The sequence below is a fragment of the Budorcas taxicolor genome, chromosome 7 (genome assembly GCF_023091745.1).
Source record: "Budorcas taxicolor isolate Tak-1 chromosome 7, Takin1.1, whole genome shotgun sequence".
In the NCBI taxonomy this organism is placed as follows: domain Eukaryota; kingdom Metazoa; phylum Chordata; class Mammalia; order Artiodactyla; family Bovidae; genus Budorcas; species Budorcas taxicolor.
Window position 1 is genome coordinate 59,082,287 of NC_068916.1, and position 8,849 is coordinate 59,091,135.

The following is an 8,849-nucleotide window of genomic DNA, read 5'->3' on the forward strand; positions in this document are numbered from 1 at the left end:
ACCATAGTTTTCTCATCTCTAGGGAATGATGGATGATATTACTACATAATAGATACTTCATAAAGACCGACTTTATTTGGCTTCCCAGCAACATCAAAGGATCTAGAAGAAAGAAGTGAATATATGTTCAATAAATAATGAATAGATGCAAAGTCTCTAAAACTGTACATTAAGGAATGAAATTAACTGATGTTAATCATGGAATGAGAGGGTTGGATGAAATGTGAGAAATCTAAAAGCTCAGAGAAAGCTTACTTATACTGCCAAAGAAAAAAAGCTCGAGTTAATAGAAAAGCCAAGGTTAAAACATAGCTCTTTTGATAACCAGTTCCATCTCCACATAGCTGGCTCAATCCTAGGAAGACAAGCAAGATGTATAAATATCTCATTCTGAGCCATCCAGTTGGAAGTACTGAAAAACTACCCTTTCAGTACTCTAATTCAATATCGCATGTATTTACAGATAACGTCTTCCTGGTGAACTCACACAGAAGACCACTCCAGATATATTTACTAGATGATCATCCCTCTGCCAGCAAATATTTACTGGGTGCCTACTCTGAAGGAGGCTCTGGTCTCCATGCTTAAAATACAGTTATGGATAGGGATGAGAAAGGAAGAAACACACAAACAAACAAAAATCCCCTATCTTGATGAAGCTTATATCACAGGAAGAGGTAACAGACAAAAAATAATCATAATAAGTAAATGAATAACATAATAGTACTTAAGGAGAGACAGTAGCCAATTGCAATACTAAGTCAGATGACTGGAAGAGTTCTAACTAGAAGAAATGGAGATGAGGGAGTTGGCCAAACAAGTATCTTGTGGAACAGCAAAAGGAAAAGCTAGAACACAGTCCTTTAGTCTGAAGGACACCTGATTTGTTCGGGGTTCAGCAAGGAAGCAACAGTGACGGAAGAGGGGTGAGTGCGAGGGCAAATTTCTGGTGATAAGGTCAGAGAGGTGTAAGCCTAAATCATAACTTTATAGTCAATGTTTTCTCTATGTAGTTTTGTAATCAAGATTTTTTTTCTTCCTTTGTCATCCCCATTTATAACTGTATTCCAAGCATGCAGAACAGAGCCTGAGTCACAGTAGGTACCCAGGAAATGTTTGCTGGCAGAAGGATTTTTTTCTTTTATTCTTATGTATAAAAGTATGTTAACTAAAAACATTAAGACCATTTTTTTTTCTATTTGTAAAATCTCAATTATATCTTATGCACATAGATGTTACTCTTCATGTATATAATTGAAGAGGGTCTAACCAAAATGGGGGATGCATCTGATATTTAGGTAAAGAGCCTGGTTGAGGGGGAGGGTGGTGAATTAGGCTGAGGAAAAATTAGGAAAAAGAAACACCTTATACTCTTGTCAAGTGTGGGATTTGCACTCTTCCATGAATAAAGATGCTGTGCTGTGTGCTTAGTGGCTCAGTGGTGTCAGATGCTTTGCGACTCCATGGACTGTAGCCCAGCAGACTCCTCTGTCCATGGAATTTTCCAGGCAAGAATACAGGAGTGGGTTTCCATTTCCTACTCCAGGAGATCTTCCCAACTCAGGCAGTCACCAAAACTATCCCAAAGAAAAAGAAATGCAAGAAGGCAAAGTGATTGTCTGAGGGCTTTACAAACAGCTGAGTAAAGAAGAGAGCAAAAGGCAAGGGAGAAAGGGAAAGATATACTCAACTGAATGCAGAGTTCCAGAGAATAGCAAGAAGAAATAAGAAGGCCTTCTTAAAAGAACAATGCAGAGAAACAGAGGAAAACAATAAAATAGGAAAGACTACAAGTCTCTTCAAGAAAATTAGAGTTATCAAGGGAACATGTCATGCAAGGATGGGCATGATGAAGAACAGAAACGGTAAGGACCTAAAAGAAACAGAAGAGATTAAGAAGAGGTGGCAAGAATACACAGAAGAACTATACAAAATAGGTCTTAAAGATCTGGATAACCATGGTGGTATGGTCACTCACCTAGAGCTGGACACCCTGGAGTGTGAGGTCAAGTGGGCCTTAGGAAGCATTACAATGAACAAAGCTAGTGGAGAGCTATTTAAAATCTTTAAAAATGATGTTATTAAGTGCTGCACTAAATACGTTAGCAAATTTGGAAAACTCAGCAGTGGCCACAGGAATAGAAAAAGTCAGTCTTCATTCCAATCCCAAAGAAAGGGCAATGCCAAAGAATGTTCAAACTACTGTAGAATTGTACGTATCTCTCATGTTAGTAAGGTTATGTTCAAAACTTTCAAGCTAGGCTTCAACCGTACATGAACCAAGAAGTTTCAGATGTACAAACTGGGTTTAGAAGAGCCAGAGGAACCAGAGATCAAATTGCCAACATTTGTTGGATCATGGGGAAAGCAAGGCAATTACAGAAAAAATATCTACTTTTGTTTCACTGACTACAGTAAAACCTTTGACTGTGTGGATCACAGCAAACTGTGGAAAATTCTTGAAGAGATGGGAGTATCAGACCACCTTACCTGTTTTCTGAGAAACCTGCAAGTATGTCAGGAAGCAACAATTGAACAACCGACTGGCTCAAAATTGGGAAAGGGGTATGACAAAGCTGTATATTGTCACCCAGCTTATTTAACTTCTATGTAGAGTCTGTTATGTGAAATACCAAGTTGGATGAATCACAAGCTGGAATCAAGATTGCCAGGAGAAGTATCAACAATCTCAGATGATACTACTCTAATGGCAGGAAGTGAAGAAGATTTAAAGGACCTCTTGATGAGGGTTAGAGAGGAAAAATCTAGCTTGAAACTCAATATTCAAAAAGCTATGGCCATGGCATCTAGTTCCATCACTTCACAGCAAAGAGAAAGGGAAAAAGTGGAAACAGTGACAAATTTTATTTTCTTGGGCTCCAAAATCATTGTGGACTATAGCCATGAAAATAAAAGATGTTTTCTCTTTGGAAGAAAGACTATGACAAACCTAGAGAGCATATTCAAAAGCAGAGACATTACTGTCCTGACAAAGGTCACTACAACCAAAGCTATGGTTTTTCCAGTAGTCACGTATGGATGTGAGAGTTGGACCTTAAAGAAGGCTGAGTGCTGAAGAATTTGTGCTTTTGAGTTGTGATGCTGGGGAAGATTCTTGAGAGTTTCTGGGACTAAGGAGATCAAACCAGTCAATTCTAAAGGAAATCAACACTGAAAATTCATTGGAAAGACAGATGCTGAAGCTCCAACACTTTGGCCAGCTGATGCGATGAGCCAACTCATTAGAAAAGACCCTGATGCTAGGAAAGATTGAAGGCGGGAAAAGGGGACGGCAAAAGATGAGAAGGCATCATCTACTCAATGGACATGAGTTTGACAAACTCTGGGAGATAGTGGAGGATAGGGGATGCTGGTGTGCTGCAGTCCATGGAGTTGCAAAGAGCTGGACACAACTTAGGGACTAAACAACAATGGGTAAAGATTATTCCTCTTGCGGAAGGGGAAAAACCCACATAATACAAAATTAGAGTAAGGCCATTGTAAGAGGGGGGATCTTTGAATCATACTGACCACAGTATGAGTCGTGACTGTGACATAAGCTATGTGCTTTTGAACAAGTCATCTGGCTTATTTGGACTGTGGTTTCAGTCCAGTGCAGTTCAGTCACTCAGTCGTGTCCAACTCTTTGTGACCCCATGGACCACAGAATGCTAGGCCTCCTTGTCCATCACCAACTCCCAGTGTTTACTCAAACTCATGCCCATTGAGTTGGTGATGCCATCCAACCATCTCATGCTCTGTCATCCCTTTCTCCTCCTGCCTTCAATCTTTCCCAGCATCAGGGTCTTTACAAATGAGATTGTGGTTTACTCATCTGTAAAACGATGATACTAGTCCTTACCTCCTAAATGTACTGTGAAGACTGACAGCAGTAGCTTCTACTTTGATGTTCTGTCATCAATTTCAGCATTACACTAACTTTATAAACCATGGTCAGGGCATCTTTGCTCTTTTTCTCAGTATTTACACAGTTTTAAAAATGCCTATAGAGGTTCCTTAAAAAACACTAGGAATAAAACTATCATACGACCCAGCAATCCCACTCCTGGGCATATACTCTGAGGAAACCATAACTGAAAAACACACATGTACCTCAGTGTTCACTGCCGCACTATTTACAATAGCTAGGACATGGAAGCAACCTAGATGTCCATTGACAGATGAATGGATAAGGAAGTTGTGGTGTATATCCACAAGTGAATATTACTCAGCTACAAAAAGGAACACATTTGAGGCAGTTCTAATGAGGGGAATGAACCTAGGGCCTATTATACAGAGTGAAGTAAGTCAGAAAGAGAAAGAAAATACCATCTATTAACACACATATATGGAATCTAGAAAGATGGTACAAATGATCCTATGTGCAGGGCCACAAAGGAGACACGGACGTAAAGAACAGACTTGGACTCAGTGGAAGGAGAGGGTGGGATGATTTGAGAGAATAGCACTGAAACATATACATGACATATGTAAACAGATAAACACTGCAAGTTTGATGTACGAAGTAGGGCACCCAAAGCCCATGCTCTGTGACAACCTGGAAGGATAGGGTTGGGTGGGAGGTGGGAGGGAGGTTCAGGATGCAGGAGACACATGAATTCCTGTGGCTGATTCATATTGATGCATGGCAAAAACCATCACAATAAAGTAATTATCCTCAAATTAAAATAAATAAATAGTTTAAAATGCCTATCTTCTATTCATTTACCATTTTTGAAAATACACATGGTTTTCTTTTCTGTCACTTTTATCCATATACTAAATTCCCTGCTCATTACAGAAATTAAGCCCTCTTTGGTTTCTAATCCCTGAAGTTATTTAGCTATTCTAATGTCAACATGTAGAGTGCTATGTGTATTTTGATAGCTGAATCACCGCACATTTTTGGAAGTACTACCTTTCCATATAGCTCGCTCCTTCTTTCCCCTGTTAGAACTGTCCCCTCCGGCCAGCTGAGACTCCTGTTGGCTGTCCACGTAAAATTACATTTCCACCACTTCACTTTCTCCTGCCTGAAAAGCTTCTTACGCCTTCTTCTGTCACTCTGCCTGCCCTTTATTCCTCATACAAAATTCTTATCTACCTCTTAAAGCTATTATTTATTTCCAGGCTTATTTCCAGTGACATAAGTGAATAAGTGAGCAAAATACCATCTCTCATCTAGTTCTGAGCTATTCTTTGGGTATGAAAGGGAAGCATGTAAAAAGCAAACCAGAGGAGACCAGTCAATAATGTTTCTTAGAAGAAGCAAGCCACGTAGATAAAAATAAACACTCAAAATATAGGAGTCTGGGTTCGGTTGATGCATACATTTTTTAAAGCCTAGTGAATACACACTAAAGATTCATGCATATCTTATATCTTAAAATTACATAAAATTTACAGTTAGCAAATTTTATATCATAACAAAAAGTATAAACATGCACTGCAAGCTATAATATACATAGTGAAGTTCTTAGAGCAAAGGCTATGGATATCTGCAATTTACTGTGAATTGCATTAAAGGTGGATTAATGAATAAATGGATCCATATAGGATGAAACAAGTGCAGTGAATACTGACGGTTCAATCTAGAAGGTGGGTTCATCATAAAATTATTTTAACATTGCTATTATGTTTAAAACAATTCTGTAAAGTTTTTTGTTTTTTGTTTTGTTTTGTTTTTAGTGATCTTTTAAAACACAGACACTCTGCCAATAGGAGCAGATACTCATAATAATTCTGTTTATGTTCCTCATTGTTGTGATCCAGGAAAGAACACAATGTTTCAAGTATAGTTTGTACTCTTCAAAGCATTATAAACCAATTCATTTGATCTGAACAACCATATCTATCATTATGCTTTCAGATAAAAATGGGAACTTTGTCAAAACTGGGTCATAATAAACATAACCACTAACTGTCCTCAGGCAAGTTTTTTTTTTCTTTTTCCGTGCCAACTGTTGCCAGGTCACGTCCTCAGCTTTTCTCTTCTTTCTGGTCTTTTGAAGTGAAATTCCTTGCAAATATGACATTCTTTGTCAACAATTAGGCTTAAATGAAGGAGGCAGGTATAGGGGTTTTTCTGTGCCAATGCAAAGGTTTCTTGAAGTAGACACACAAACTCAGACACATGAAACTAAGATAAAAAGAGGAACAAAAGGGAACAAAAGGCCAGAGAAAAAAGTAACTAAGATAAAGACTGAACTAATTCACCACTAATAAGGTTAATCAACTACTTACTATTACCCATGTTCACCGTGATAAGCACACAATCATTATCGCATTTAAAGTTAGTAACAGCTATCAAGTTATAGTCCCATTTTATAAAAGAGAAGCCTATAGTACAAAGAGATGATTAGGGCATGATCATACAGCCAGTGAGTTTCAAAATCTGGCTTTACTCAATAAGGTTGTGCCAACCTCATGTTCATAAACTACCTTTCATGTAAGCATAGCAATTTGAGTGACTTGGATATATGTGTTAAATTAGAGGGGTTGTCAAATGTACTTGGAGACATCAGAAATAGAAATATTCATAATTCAAAAGGCTTACGTAAAGAGGGTGACATACATCTACCATAATTCGTAATATGTGAATGTGTCTGACTCTTTATGACCCCATGGACTGTGGCCCTCCAGTCTCTTCTGTCCATGAGGTTCTCTAGGGAAGAATACTGGAGTGGGTTCCCATCCTTCTCCAGGGCATCTTCCCAACCCAGGGATTGAACCTGGGTCTTCCACATTGCTGGCAGATTTTTAAACATCTGAGCCACCAGGGAACACCTTGAGAACCCCATGAACAGTATGAAAAGCAAAATGATAGGATACTGAAAGAGGAACACCCTGGGTCGGTACGTGTCCAATATGCTACTGGAGATCAGTGGAGAAATAACTCCAGAAAGAATAAAGGGATGGAGCCAAAGCAAAAACAATACCCAGTTGTGGATGTGACTGGTGATAGAAGCAAGGTCCGATGCTGTAACAGCAATATTGCATAGGAACCTGGAATGTCAGGTCCATGAATCAAGGCAAATTGGAATTGGTCAAAGAGGAGATGGCAAGAGTGAACATTGACATTCTAGGAATCAATGAACTAAAATGGATTGGAATGGGTGAATTTAACTCAGATGACCATTATGTCTACTACTGTGGGCAGGAATCCGTTAGAAGAAATGGAGTAGCCATCATGGTCAACAAAAGAATCCAAAAAGCAGTACTTGGATTCAATCTCAAAAACAACAGAATGATCTCTGTTCATTTCCAAGGCAAACCATTCAATAACATGGTAATCCAAGTCTATGCCCCAACCAGTAACACTGAAGAAGCTGAAGTTGAATGGTCTATGAAGACCTACAAGACCTGTTAGAACTAACACCCAAAAAAGATGTCCTTTTCATTATAGGGGACTGGAATGCAAAAGTAGGAAATCAAGAAACACCTGGAGTAACAGGCAAACTTGGCCTTGGAATGCGGAATGAAGCAGGGCAAAGGCTAATACAGTTTTGCCAACAGAACACACTGGCAAACACTCTCTTCCAACAACACAAGAAGAGATTTTACACATGGACATCACTAGATTGTCAACACCGCAATCAGATTGATTATATTATTTGCAGCCAAAGATGGAGAAGCTCTATACAGTCAACAAAAACAAGTCTGGGAGCTGACTGTGGCTCAGATCATGAACTCCTTATTGCCAAATTCAGACTTAACTTCAAGAAAGTGGAGAAAACCACTAGACCATTCAGGTATGACCTAAATCAAATCCCTTATGATTGTACAGTGGAAATGGAAAACAGATTTAAGGGACTAGATCTGATAGATAGAGTGCCTGATGAACTATGGATGGAGGTTCATGACATTGTACAAGAGACAGGGATCAAGACCATCCTCATGGAAAAGAAATGCAAAATAACAAAATGACTGTCTGAGGAGGCCTTACAAATAGCTGTGAAAAGAAGAGAAGTGAAAAGCAAAGGAGAAAAGGACAGATATAAGCATCTGAATGCAGAGTTCCAAAGAACAGCAAGGAGAGATAAGAAAGCCTTCCTCACGTATGAATGCAAAGAAATAGAGGAAAACAACAAAATGGGAAAGACTAGAGATCTCTTCAAGAAAATTAGAGATACCAAGGGAACATTTCATGCAAAGATGGACTTAATAAAGGACAGAAATGGTATGGACCTAACAGAAGCAGAAAATATTAAGAAGAGGTGGCAAGAATACACAGAAGAACTATACAAAAAAGAGCTTCACGACCCAGATAATCATGATGGTGTGATCACTCACCTAGAGCCAGATATCCTGGAATGTGAAGTCAAGTGAGCCTTAGAAAGCATCACTATAAACAAAGCTAGTGGAGGTAATGGAATTCTAGTTGAGTTATTTCAAATCTTGGAAGATGATGCTGTGAAAGTGCTGCACTCAATATGTCAGCAAATTTGAAAAACTCAGAAATGACAACAGGACTGGAAAAGGTCAGTTTTCATTCCAATCCCAAAGAAAGGCAATGCCAAAGAATGCTCAAACTACTGCACAATTGCACCCATCTCACATGCTAGTAAAGTAATGCTCAAAATTCTCCAAGCCAGGCTTCACCAGTACCTGAACCGGGAACTTCCAGATGTTCAAGCTGGTTTTAGAAAAGGCAGAGGAACCAGAGATCAAATTGCCAACATCCGCTGGATCATGGAAAAAGCAAGAGAGTTCCAGAAAAACATCTATTTCTGCTTTATTGGCTATGCCAAAGTCTTTGACTGTGTGGATCACAATAAACTGTGGAAAATTCTGAGAGAGATGGGAATACCAGACCACCTGACCTGCCTCTTGAGAAACCTATATACAGA